This window comes from Lotus japonicus, chromosome 1, assembly GCF_012489685.1.
Source record: "Lotus japonicus ecotype B-129 chromosome 1, LjGifu_v1.2".
NCBI lineage: Eukaryota > Viridiplantae > Streptophyta > Magnoliopsida > Fabales > Fabaceae > Lotus > Lotus japonicus.
Genome location: NC_080041.1, coordinates 112,688,819 through 112,704,014, shown reverse-complemented (window position 1 = coordinate 112,704,014; position 15,196 = coordinate 112,688,819).

Below are 15,196 nucleotides of genomic sequence, written 5' to 3'. Positions count from 1 at the left end.
TTCCATATCCACTATAATTTAACTTGCTTGTGTTACCGTGGAGAAACTAATTAACTACTGAGCCCCTTGTACCAATTACAATGGTGAGGAATGTAGTTAATTCTATCCCAGGACTTAGGAAATGTCTAGATTTACGGCAATAATTCTATAATTACTGAAATTTAAGAACTTTATTGCTGGCTGCACATAGCCACTTCGTGATTCATAAAATATTAATATCTATTAGACATTAACTGTATAATATCTCAAAGTTAAAATATTACTTCTGTTGTATTTTTTCTCTCTATATGCATGAATGTCAAATCACTCAGCTTTGTTGCTGATATTCATTTGCTTGTAACTTTGTAGGTTGGGTCATACCATGCATCTTCATTATTGGTAGCATCCAGACCTCCAACTCCAGGAGTTCTTAGTTGAGGAATTGGTTGGGAAGGTCTTTCTAGTGTCTTGGCCGGTCTCTGGGGAACTGGAGCTGTGTCTACAACTTCAACGGAAAACGTTCGCACAATTGCTGTGACTAAATTTGGAAGCCACAGGGCAGTTCAACTGGGTGCATGCTTTCTGATAGTGTTGTCTCTTGTGGGTAAGTGTTTATGATCTCTTTGTTCTTGAATCTAACCTTCACCAGAAATACGCTTAATAATATATGAGCAACAAGTTACTGGAATAATAACCGAGAAGCCATTTGGATTATAAGCATTGTTGATAGTTCTCAGTAGGAACTCATGCAGTTTGTGGCATTATTTATCATGCAATTTCTTGGTTGAACTCATGTTGCTGGTCTGTGGCAACTGGCAATTAGGCCAATTGTCTTGTGTAAAACATGCTATGTTTTCAAGCATAATTTTTTTCAAATCATGCTTCCTAAAGAATGAGAGTAAGTAGAATTGAGTAACAAATGCTTCATTAATTTCATTTATTGTTACATTCCTCTGAAATCTTAGTTTTTGGTCCTGTCAGTTCTTGTCCAAACAAATGGTTACTGCAATATGTACTTGATCAATAATTTCCAAAACAACAGATTTTGTGGTCCTAGTCTTATTAGTACTAAATATTTGAGTATGTCAAATTATATAGTAATGTGATAATTTATAGGTTTCTGTGAATATTTAGCTTGAGAGACCGTGGGAGGAAGTCAAATCTCACGTAGGATGTTTGACACTCATATATAACCACACTTTTGATAGCATTATGGGATTACATTAGGTATGTTACTTTAATTTTGACCAGACATTGATATCCACCTGTTGCTTTTGCTAAAGCTGTCATACCTTAGATATAAATGTAAATTATCTCAAGAGTATGATGCTAGGAAAAAAAAAATGGCAAAAAAGGCTAAGCTAAGTTATGTTAACATTTGCACTAGTGGATGTGCCATGCATATGAAATATTTTCTTTCTAACTTTTTTGATATTATCTTGATAGTGATGGTGATGGAGTCCCAAGCTGAAGCTCTGGGGCAGTTGACAAGTGATGATCTTGAAGGGAAGGTATTGTAGTAGCTGTTTATATACCTTCTAACTTTGAGTTTATATGTATGAATTTTATGTTTAGCTTGAAAATGAAAGAATACTAATGAAAAAGAAGAAAACCTTGGTTTATTTTATTTTAATTTATTATTAGGGGAAATGGGATCATAGTAACTAAGCCCAATTATATTTTATACAAAGAAAAGTTGATGTTTAAAATGATTGAAATTGAGATCTTCATCGTAGCTAGATTCAGTATGCTTGTCAGTCGGTTTTTAGTGAATATATGCAAATGAGGTGTTAGAGGCAGTTTCCCCTTTATTTTAACAATTTTGTTTTATGTGAGTATATTATAGTAAAACATGTCACTGGTATGATTTCACTGGGGGAATTACAGATTATAATTTTCTTTCAAGATTTGTGATGATAAAAGTTCATGTCTGGCTTCTATGCTTTCAATAAAATGATATTTGTTTCTGTACAGGTCGAGTAGATTTGTCAGATGTGAAGTATCAAGTGTTGTTTTCACGGAAGAATGGTTATACAGGATTCATGTGTAGCATGAGAGATGCTAAGATGTCATTGTTTCTGGTTGAGATTTGAGAATGAAAGGTTACTACGCTGATTCCAGGTTAGTATGTGTTATTTTTTTTGGTATCTTTTTTTTTAAATTAAGAATGTATTTTAGACTTTTTTAAGGATATTGATGGAACTTTAGGGTAGATAACATGTTTATGTAGATCCTCATTGTGGGTGCTGGCTGGTTGGATTCATGCTTTGAATTGAAATTGATAGAACATTAGGGGTTAGATAACATGTTTATGTAGATCCCAATTGTGGTGCTGGCGGGTTGAATTTATGCTTTGAATTGAAATTGATGGGACATTTAGGTTAGATAACATGTTTATGTAGATCCCTATTGTGAGTGCCGTCTGTTTGCATTCATGCTTTGAATTGAAATTGATGAAACATTAGGGTAGATAACATGTTTATGTAGATCCTCATGGTGGGTGCTGTTTGGTTGCATTCATCCTTTGAATTGAAATTGAAAGGACATTTAAGTTAGCTAACATGTTAGGTATATCCTCATTGTGGATGCTGTCTGGTTGCATTCATGTTTTGAATTGAAATTGATGGAACATTAGGGTAGATAAAATGTTTATGTTGATCCCCATTGTGAGTGCTGTCTGGTTGTCACGGAAGAATGGTTATACGAGATTCATGTGTAGCACGGGAGATGCTAAGATGTCATTGTTTCCGGTTGAGAATGAAAGGTTACTATGCGGATTCCAGGTTAGTATGTGCCATTTTTTTAGTAATTTTTTTTTAATTAAGAATGTATTCTAGACCTTTTTTTTATATTGATGGAACTTTAGGGTAGACGACATGCTTATGTAGATCCTCATTGTGAGTGCTGGCTGGTTGGATTCATGCTTTAAATTGACATTGATGGAAAATTAGGTTAGATAACATGTTCATATAGATTGTTTGCATTGAAATGTGTTTGCATTGCAACTTTTGTGAGAAACCATATTTGCATAACAATCATTTTACACTTTGTTACATTGAAAACCTTTTAGCATATGTTCACATTGACACTTGTTTGCATTTAAACATTTTTAGCATATTTCACATTAAAATCTTTTTAGGATATGTTTGCATTACTACTTATTTGTATGAAAATCTTTTAAGCATATAAATGAAATCTTGTATTGATACTTGTTTGCATTGAAACCTTTTTGGCATAAGTTTGCATTAAAAACTTTTTTGCATGTTATATTGATACTTGTTTGCATTGAACTCACGTTACACTTATTTGCATTTAAACCCTTTTAGCATAAATTGTATTGATACTTAATTGCATTTAAGTGAATCCTCTTGTGCATTGAAAACCTTTTAGCATACGCTGGATTGTTACTTATTTCCATTGAAACCTTTTTAGCATAAGTTTGCATTGAAAACTCTTTTGCATATGTTAGATTGTTATTTGTTTGCATTGAACTCTTTTAAGCATATAAGTGAAACCTTTTTTGCATTGAACTCATGTTGCACTGAAAACCTTTTAGCATAAGTTGTATTGATACTTAATTGCATTGAAACATTTTTAGCATTTAAGTGAATACTTGTTTGCATTGAACTCATGTTGCACTTGCTTGCATTGAAACCCTTTTAGCATAAGTTCTATTGATACTTAATTGCATTCAAACCTTTTTAGCATTTAAGTGAATCCTCTTTTGCATTGAAATAAATTTGCACTTATTTGCATTGAAAACCTTTTAGCATAAATTGGAATAATACTTGATTGCATTGAAATCATTTTACCATTAGTTTGCATTGAAAACTATTTTACATATGTTAGATGGATTCTTGTTTGCATTAAACTTTTTTAAGCATATAATGGAAACCTTTTTTGCATTGAACTCATATTGCACTTATTTGCATTGAAACCTTTTTAGCATAAGTTATATTGATACTTGATTGCATTTAAACCTTTTTAGCATTTAAGTGAATACTCTATTGCATTGAAATAATTTTGCACTTATTTGCATTGAAAACTTTTTAGCATAAATTGAATTGATACTTGATTGCATTGAAACCTTTTTACCATTAGTTTGCATTGAAAACTTTTTACATATGTTAGATTGATAATTGTTAATTCTTTGCATTAAACTTTTTAACACGTAAATGAATCCTTTTTTGCATTGAACTCATTTTGTAATTATTTGCATTGGAAACCTTTTAGCATAAGTTGGATTGATGCTTGATTGAAATCATTTTAGCATAAGATTGCATTGAAAACTTTTTGTATATGTTAGATTGATACTTGTTTGCATTGAACTCATGTTCCACTTATTTGCATTTAAACCCTTTTAGCATAAGTTGTATTGATAATTTGATTGCATTAAAAACTTTTTAGCATTTAAGTGAATACTCTTTTGCATTGAAATAATTTTGCACTTATTTGCATTGAAAACCTTTTAGCATAAATTGAATTGATACTTGATTGCATTGAAACCTTTTTACCATTAGTTTGTATTGAAAACTCTTTTCATATGTTAGATTGATACTTGTTTGCATTGTACTCTTTTAGGCATATAAGTGAAATCTTTTTTGCATTAAACTCATGTTACACTTATTTGCATTAAAACACTTTTAGCATAAGTTATATTAGTACTTGATTGCATTGAAAGTTGAAACCTTTTTAGCATTTAAGTGAATTCTCTTTTGCATTGAAATCATTTTGTACTTATTTGCGTTGAAAATATTTTAGCATAAATTGGAATGATACTTGATTGCATTCAAACCTTTTTACCATTAGTTTGCATTGAAAACTCTTTTGCATATGTTAGATTGATACTTGTTTGCATTGAACCATTTTAAGCATATAAGTGAAACCTATTTTGCATTGAACTCATGTTACTCTTATTTGCTTTTAAAACCTTTTAGCATAAGTTGTATTAATACTTAATTGCATTGAAACCTTTTTATCATTAGCTTGCATTGAAAACTCTTTTGCATATGTTAGATTGATATTTGTTTGCATTGAACTCTTTTAAGCATATAAGTGAAACCATTTTTGCATTGAACTCATGTTGCGCTTATTTGCATTGAAAACATTTTAGCATAAATTGGATTGATGCTTGATTGCATTGAAATCATTTTAGCATAAGATTGCATTGAAAACTTTTTGCATATATTAGATTGATACTTGTTTGCATTGAACTAATGTTGTACTTATTTGCATTGAACCCATTTTAGCATAAGTTGTATTTATACTTTGATTGCATTGAAAACTTTTTATTATTTAAGTGAATAATCTTTTGCATTGAAATAATTTTGCACTTAGTTGCATTGAAATTTTTTTAGCATAAATTGAATTGATACTTGATTGTATTGAAACATTTTTACCATTAGTTTGCATTGAAAACTCTTTTGCATATGTTAGATTGATACTTATTTGCATTGAACTCTTTTAGGCATATAAGTGAATTTTTTTTTGCATTGAACTCATGTTGCATTTATTTGCATTGAAAACTTTTAGCATAAGTTGTGTTGATACTTGACTGCATTGAAACCTTTTTAGCATTTAAGTGAATACTCTTTTGTATAGAAATAATTTTACACTTATTTGCATTGAAAACCTTTTAGCATAAATTGAATTGATACTTGATTGCATTGAATGCTTTCTACCATTAGTTTGCATTAAAAACTCTTTTGCATATATTAGATAGATACTAGTTTGCATTGAACTCTTTTAGGCATATAAGTGAATTTTTTTTTGCATTAAACTCATGTTGCACTTATTTGCATTGAAAACGTTGTTGCATAAGTTGTATTGATATTTAATTGCATTGAAACCTTTTTAGCATTTAAGTAAATCTTTTTTTGCATTGAAATCATTTTGCACTTATTTACATTGAAAACATTTTAGCATATGTTAGATTGAGACTTGTTTGCATTGAACTCTTTTGAGCATGTAAGTGAATTCTCTTTTCCATTGAAATAATTTTGCATTTATTTGCATATAAATCTTTTAGCATAAATTATATTTGTACTTGATTGCATTGAAATCTTTTTACCATTAGTTTGCATTGAAAATTCTTTTGCATATGTTAGATTGATACTTGTTTGCTTTGAACTCTTTTAAGCATATAAGTGAAACATTTTTTTACATTTAACTGATGTTGCCCTTATTTACATTGAAACTCTTTTAGCATAAGTTATATTGATACTTGATTGCATTGAAACCTTTTTAGCATTTAAGTGAATTCTCTTTTGCATTGAAATAATTTTGCACTTATTTGTATTGAAAACCTTTTAACATAAATTGGATTGATACTTGATTGCATTGAAACCTTTTTACCATTAGTTTGCAATGAAAACTCTTTTGCATATGTTAGATTGATACTTGTTTGCATTGAACCCTTTTAGACATATAAGTGAAACTTTTTTTGCATTGAACTCATATTATACTTATTTGCATTGAAACACTTTTAGCATAAGTTGTATTGATACTTGATTGCATTGAAACCTTTTTAACATTTAAGTGGATTCTCTTTTGCATTGAAATCATTTTGCGCTTATTTGCATTGCAAACATTTTAGCATAAATTGGAATAATACTTGATTGCATTGAAACCTTTTTACCATTAGTTTGCATTTAAATCTCTTTTGCATATGTTAGATTGATTCTTTTTTGCATTGAACTCTTTTAAGCATATAAGTGAAACCATTTTTGCATTGAACTCAAGTTGCACTTATTTGCATTGAAAACCTTTTAGGATAAGTTGTATTGATACTTCATTGCATTGAAACATTTTTAGCATTAGTTTGCATTGAAAACTTTTTGCATAAGTTAGATTGGTAATTCTTTGCATTAAACTCTTTTTAGCACGTAAATGAATCATTTTTTGCATTGAAGTCATTGCAATTATTTGCATTGAAAATCTTTTAGTATAAGTTGGATTGATGCTTGATTGCATTGAAATCATTTTAGCATAAGATTGCATTGAAACTTTTTGCATATTTTAGATTGATATTTGTTTGCATTGAACTCATGTTGCACTTATTTGCATTGAAATCATTTTAGCATAAGTTGTATTGATAATTTGTTTGCATTGAAAACTTTTTAGCATTTAAATGAATACTCTTTTGTATTGAAATAATTTTGCACTTATTTGCATTGAAAACCTTTTAGCATAAATTGAATTAATACTTGATTGCATTGAAACATTTTTACCATTAGTTTGCATTGAAAACTCTTTTGTATATGTTAGATTGATACTTGTTTGCATTGTAGTCTTTTAGGCATATCAATGAAATCTTTTTTGCATTGAACTCATGTTACACTTATTTGCATTGAAACACATTTAACATAAGTTGTATTGGTACTTGATTGCATTGAAACCTTTTTAGCATTTAAGTGAATTCTCTTTTGCATTGAAATCATTTTGTACTTATTTGCGTTGAAAATATTTTAGCATAAATTGGAATGATACTTGATTGCGTTGAAACCTTTTTACCATTAGTTTGCATTGAAAACTCTTTTGCATATGTTAGATTGATACTTGTTTGCATTGAACACTTTTAAGCATATAAGTGAAACCTATTTTGCATTGAACTCCTGTTGTACTTATTTGTATTGAAAATATTTTAGCATAAGTTATATAAATATTTGATTGCATTGAAACATTTTTATCATTAGTTTGCATTGAAAACTCTTTTGCATATGTTAGATTGATACTTGTTTGCATTGAACTCTTTAAAACATATAAGTGAATCCATTTTTGCATTGAACTAATGTTGCACTTATTTGCATTGAAAATCTTTTAGCATAAGTTGTATTGATACTTGAATGCATTGAAACCTTTTTAGCATTTAAGTGAATCCTCTTTTGAATTGAAATAATTTTGCACTTATTTGCATTGAAAACCTTTTTAGCATAAATTGTAATGATACTTGATTGCATTGAAACATTTTTACCATTAGATTGCATTGAAAACTCTTTTGCATATGTTAGATTGATACTTGTTTGCATTGAACTCTTTTAGGCATATAAGTGAAATCTTTTTTGCATTGAACTAATATTGCACTTATTTGCATTGAAACACTTTTAGCATAAGTAGTATTGATACTTGAATGCATTGAAACCTTTTTAGCATATAAGTGAATCCTCTTTTGCATTGAAATAATTTTGCACTTATTTGCATTAAAAACCTTTTAGCATAAATTAGAATGATACTTGATTACATTGAAACCTTTTTACCATTTGTTTGCATTGAAAACTCTTTTGCATATGTTAGATTTATACTTGTTTGCATTGAACTATTTTAAGCATATAAGTGAAATATCTTTTTCATTGAACTTATGTTGCAATTATTTACATTGAAAACCTTTTAGCATAAGTTGGATTGATAATTGATTGCATTGAAACTTTTTTACCATTAGTTTGCATTAAAAATTCTTTTGCATATGTTAGATTGATGCTTGTTTGCATTTAACTCTTTTACGCATATAAGTGAATCATTTTTTTGCATTGAACTCATGTTGCCCTTATTTGCATTAAAACACTTTTAGCATAAGTTGTATTTATACTTAATTACATTGAAATCTTTTTAATATTTAAGTGAATCCTCTTTTGCATTGAAATCATTTTGCACTTATTTGCATTAAACGCCTTTTAGCATAAATTAGAATGATAATTGATTGCATTGAATTATTTTTACCATTAGTTTGTATTGAAAACTCTTTTGTATATGTTGGAATAATACTTGTTTGCATTGAACTCTTTTAGGCATATAAGTGAATTTTTTTTTTGCATTAAACTCATGTTGCACTTATTTGCATTGAATCACTTTTAGCATAAGTTGTATTGGTACTTGATTGCATTGAAACATTTTTAGCATTTCAGTGAATTATCTTTTGCATTGAAATTATTTTTTACTTATTTGCATTGAAAACATTTTTGCATAAGTTGGATTGATACTTGATTGCATTGAAACCTTTTTACAATAAGTTTGCATTGAAAACTTTTTACATATGTTAGATTGATACTTGTTTGCATTAAACTCTTTTTAGCACGTAAGTTAATTCTTTTTTGAATTGAACTCATATTGCAATTACTTGCATTAAAAACCTTTTAGCATAAGTTGGATTGATACTTGATTACATCGAAACCTTTTTAGCATAAGTTTACATTGATAACTTTTTGCATATGTTAGATTGATACTTGTTTCCAATAAACTGATGTTGCATTTATTTGCATTGAAATCCTTTTATCATAAGTTGTATTGGTACTTTGATTGCATTAAAACCTTTTTAGCATTTAAGTGAATACTCTTTTGCATTGAAATAATTTTGCACTTATTTGCATTGAAAACATTTTAGCATAAATTGGAATTATACTTGATTGCTTTGAAACCATTTTACCATTAGTTTGCATTGAAAACTCTTTTGCATATGTTAGATTGATACTTGTTTGCATTGTAATCTTTTAGGCATATAAGTGAAATCTTTTTTGCATTGAACTCATGTTACACTTATTTGCATTGAAACACTTTTAGCATAAGTTGTATTGGTACTTGATTGCATTGAAACCTTTTTAGCATTTAAGTGAATTCTCTTTGCATTGAAATCATTTTGTACTTATTTGCGTTGAAAATATTTTAGCATAATTTGGAATGATACTTTATTGCATTGAAACCTTTTTACCATTAGTTTGCATTGAAAACTCGTTTGCATATGTTACATTGATACTTGTTTGCATTGAACCCTTTTAAGCATATACGTGAAACCTATTTTGCATTGAACTCATGTTGCACTTATTTGTGTTGAAAACCTTTTAGCATAAGTTGTATTAATACTTGATTGTATTGAAACCTTTTTATCATTAGTTTGCATTGAAAACTCTTTTGCATATGTTAGATTGATATTTGTTTGCATTGAACCCTTTTAAGCATATAAGTGAAACCATTTTTGCATTGAACTCATGTTGTACTTATTTGTATTGAAAACCTTTTAGCATAAGTTGTATAGGTACTTGATTGCATTGAAACCTTTTTAGCATTTAAGTGAATCATTTTTTACATTGAAATCATTTTGCATTTGCATTGAAAACATTTTAACATAACTTGGATTGATACTTGATTGCATTAAAACCTTTTTAGCATTAATTTGCATTGAAAACTTTTTGCATATGCTAGATTGATACTTGTCTGCATTGAACTCTTTTTTAGCATGAAAGTGAATCATTTTTTGCATTAAACTAATGTTGCACTTACTTGTATTGAAACCCTTTTAGCATAAATTATATTGATACTTGATTGCATTGAAACCTTTTTGCATTTAAGTGAATACTCTTTTGCATTGAAATAATTTTGTACTTATTTGCATTGAAACCTTTTTTTCATTAGTTTGCATTGAAAACTATTTTACATATGTTAGATGAATTCTTGTTTGTATTGAACTCTTTTAGGCATATAAGTGAAACTTTTTTTGTATTGAACTCATGTTGCACTTATTTGCAATAAAACCCTTTTAGCATAAATTGTATTGATACTTAATTGCATTGTAACATTTTTAGCATTTAAGTGTATCATCTTTTGAATTGAAAAATTTTGCACTTATTTGCATTGAAAACCTTTTTAGCATAAATTGGAATGATACTTGATTGCATTGAAACATTTTTACCATTAGTTTGCATTGAAAACTCTTTTGCATATGTTAGATTGATACTTGTTTGCATTAAACTCTTTTAGGCATATAAGTGGAATCTATTTTGCATTGAACTAATGTTGCACTTATTTGCATTGAAACCCTTTAAGCATAAATTGTATTGATACTTGATTGCATTGAAACCTTTTTAGCATTTAAGTGAATCCTCTTTTGCATTGAAATAATTTTGCACTTATTTGCATTGGAAACCTTTTAGCATACCATTAGATTGCATTGTAAACTCTTTTGCATATGTTAGAATGCTACTTTTTTGCATTGAACTCTTTTAGGCATATAAGTGAAACATTTTTTTGCATTGAACTCATGTTGCACTTATTTGCATTAAAACCCTTTTTGCATAAGTTGAATTGATACTTGATTCCATTGAAACATTTTTAGCTTTTAAGTGTATTCTCTTTTGAATTGGAATGATACTTTATTGCATTGAAACCTTTTTACTATTAGTTTGCATTGAAAACTCTTTTGCATATGTTAGATTGATACTTGTTTGCATTGAACTCTTTTAGGCTTATAAATGAAATCTTTTTTGCATTGAACAAATGTTGCACTTATTTGCATTGATACCCTTTTAGCATAAGTTGTATTGATACTTGATTGCATTGAAACTTTTTTAGCATTTAAGTGAATTCTCTTTTGCATTGAAATAATTTTGCTCTTATTTGCATTGAAAACCTTTTAGCATACCATTAGTTTGCATTGTAAACTCCTTTGCATATGTTAGATTGATACATGTTTGCATTGAACTCTTTTAAGCATTTAAGTGAAACCTTTTTTGCATAGAACTCATTTTGAACTTATTTGCATTGAACCTTTTTAGTTTGTAAGTGAAACCCTTTTTGCATTGAAATCATTTTCCATCCAATTGCTTTGAAAACATTTTAACATATGTTGGATTGTTACTTGTTTGCATTGAAACATTTTTAGCACAAGTGTGCATTGAAAACTTTTTGCTTATGCTAGATTGATACTTGTTAGCATTGAACTTATTTTAGCATGTAAGTGAATCAATTTTTACATTTAAATCATTTTGCACTTATTTGAGTTGAAAACCTTTTAGCATAAGTTGGATTGATACTTGATTGCACTAAAACCTTTTTAGCATAAGTTTGCATTGAATTTTTTTTGCATATGTTACATTGATACTTGTTTGCATTGAACTCTTTTTAACATGCAAGTGAATTCTTTTTTGCACTGAAATCATTTTTCACTTATTTACATTGAAAGCATTTTAACATATGTTAGATTGATACTTGTTTGTATTGAATTATTTTTAACATGTAAGTGAATACTCTTTTGCATTGAAATAATTTTGCACTAATTTGCATTAAAAACCTTGTAGCATAAATTAGATTGATAGTTAATTGCATTGAAACTTTTTTATCATTAGTTTGGATTGAAAACTCTTTTGCATATATTAGATACATACTTGTTTGCATTGAACTCTTTTAAGCATATAAGTGAAACCTTTTTTGTATTGAACTCATGTTACACTTATTTACATTGAAAACCTTTTAGCATAAGATGTATCGATACTTGATTGAATTGAAATCTTTTTAGCATGTAAGTGAATCATTTTTTTTGCAATGGAATCATTGTGCACTTATTTGCATTGAAAACCTTTTAGCATATGTTGAATTATTACTTGTTTCAATTGAAATCTTTTTAGCATAAGTTTGCATTGAAAACTTTTTGCATATGTTAGATTGATTCATGTTTGCATTGAACTCTTTTAAGCATTTAAGTGAAACCTTTTTTGCATTGAACTCATGTTGCACTTATTTGCATTGAAAACATTTTACCATAAGTTGTATTGATACTTGATCGCATTGAAACCATTTTAGCATTTAAGTAAATCATTTTTTGCATTGAAATCATTTTGCACTTATTTGTATTGAAACCTTTTAGTATAAGTTGGATTGATACTTGATTGCATTGAAACGTTTTTAGCATAAGTTTGCATTGAAAACTTTTTACATATGTTATATTGATACTTGTTTGCATTGAACTCTTTTTTATCATTTAAGTGAATCTTTTTTTGTATTGAACTCATTTTGCACTTATTTGCATTAAACTCTTTTTAGCATGTAAGTGAATCCTTTTTTGCATTGAAATCATTTTCTACTTATTTATGTTGAACACATTTTAGCATATGTTAGATTGATATTTGTTTGCATTAAACTCTTTTTAGCGTGTAAGTGAATTCTCTTTTGCATTGAAATAATTTTGCACTAATTTGCATGGAAAACCTTTTAGCATAAATTGGATTGATACTTGATTGCAGTGAAACCTTTTTAGCATTTATGTGAAACCTTCTTTGCATTGAAATCATTTTCTACTCATTTGCATTGAAAACTTTTTAGCATATGTTACATTGATAATTGTTTGCATTGAAACCACTTTAGGATAATAGTGAAATCTTGTTTCCATTGAAATATATTTGCATTGAAACCTTTTAAACATATGTTTGCATTGAAACCTTTTTAGCATATAAGTGAAACCTTGTTTGCATTGAAACTTTTTAGCATATAAGTGAAACCTTGTTTGCATTGAAATCTTTTTGTAGTCATTTGCATTGAAAACTTTTTAGCATATGTTACATTAATAGTTGTTTGCATTGAAACCAATTTAGCATAATAGTGAAATCTTGTTTGCATTGAAACCGTTTTAGCATATAAGTGAATCTTTTTTGCATTGAAACCATTTTCTACTTATATGCATTGAAAACTTTTTAGAATATGTTACATTGATAGTTGTTTGCATTGAAACCACTTTAGCATAATAGTGAAATCTTGTTTGCATTGAAACCTTTTTAACATATAAGTAAAACTTTGTTTGCATTGAAATCATTTTCTACTCATTTGCATTGAAAACGTTTTAGCTATGTTACATTGATAGTTGTTTGCATTGAAAACACTTTAGCATAATAGTGAAATCTTGTTTGAATTGAAAACCTTTCAGCATATAAGTGAAACCTTGTTTGCATTGAAATCATTTTATACTCATTTGCATTGAAAACATTTTAGCATATGTTACATTGATAGTTGTTTAAATTGAAACCAATTTAGCATAATAGTGAAATCTTGATTGCATTGAAACCTTTTTAGCATATAAGTGACACCTTGTTTGCATTGAAATCATTTTATACTCATTTGTATTGAAAACGTTTTAGTATATGTTACATTGAAAATAATTTAGCATAATAGTGAAATCTTGTTTGCATTTAAACATTTTTAGCATATAAGTGAAACTTTGTTTGCATTGAAATCATTTTGTACTCATTTGCATTGAAATCTTTTTAGCATATGTTCCATTGATAATTGTTAGAATTGAAACTAATTTAGCTTAATAATGAAATCTTGGTTGCATTGAAACCTTTTTAGCATATAAGTGAAACCTTTTTTGCATTGAAATCATTTTCTAAAACTTGTTTGCATTAAAAACTTTTTAGCATATGTTACATTGATAGTTGTTTGCATTGAAACCTTTTTAGCATATAAGTGAAACCTTGTTTGCATTGAAATCATTTTCTACTCATTTGCATTGAAAACGTTTTAGCATATGTTACATAGATAGTTGTTTGCATTGAAAACCCTTTAGCAAAATAGTGAAATCTTGGTTGCATTGAAACCTTTTTAGCATATAAGTGAAACCTTGTTTACATTGAAATCATTTTATAGTCATTTGCATTGAAAACTTTTTAGCTATGTTACATTGATAGTTGTTTGCATTGAAAACACTTTAGCATAATAGTGAAATCTTGTTTGCATTGAAAACTTTTTAGCATATAAGTGAAACCTTTTTTGCATTGAAATCATTTTCTAAAACTTGTTTGCATTAAAAACTTTTTAGCATATGTTACATTGATAGTTGTTTGCATTGAAACCTTTTTAGCATATAAGTGAAACCTTGTTTGCATTGAAATCATTTTCTACTCATTTGCATTGAAAACGTTTTAGCATATGTTACATAGATAGTTGTTTGCATTGAAAACCCTTTAGCAAAATAGTGAAATCTTGGTTGCATTGAAACCTTTTTAGCATATAAGTGAAACCTTGTTTACATTGAAATCATTTTATAGTCATTTGCATTGAAAACTTTTTAGCTATGTTACATTGATAGTTGTTTGCATTGAAAACACTTTAGCATAATAGTGAAATCTTGTTTGCATTGAAAACTTTTTAGCATATAAGTGAAACCTTGTTTGCATTGAAATCATTTTGTACTCATTTGCATTGAAAACTTTTTAGCATATGTTACATTGTTCGTTGTTTGCATTGAAACCAATTTAGCATAATAGTGAAATCTTGTTTGCATTGAAACATTTTTAGAATATAAGTGAAACTTTGTTTGCATTGAAATCATTTTCTACTAATTTGCATTGAAAACGTTAACCAATTTAGCATAATAGTGAAATCTTGTTTGCATTTAAACCTTTTTAGCATATAAGTGAAACTTTTTTTGCATTGAAATCATTTTGTACTCATTTGCATTGAA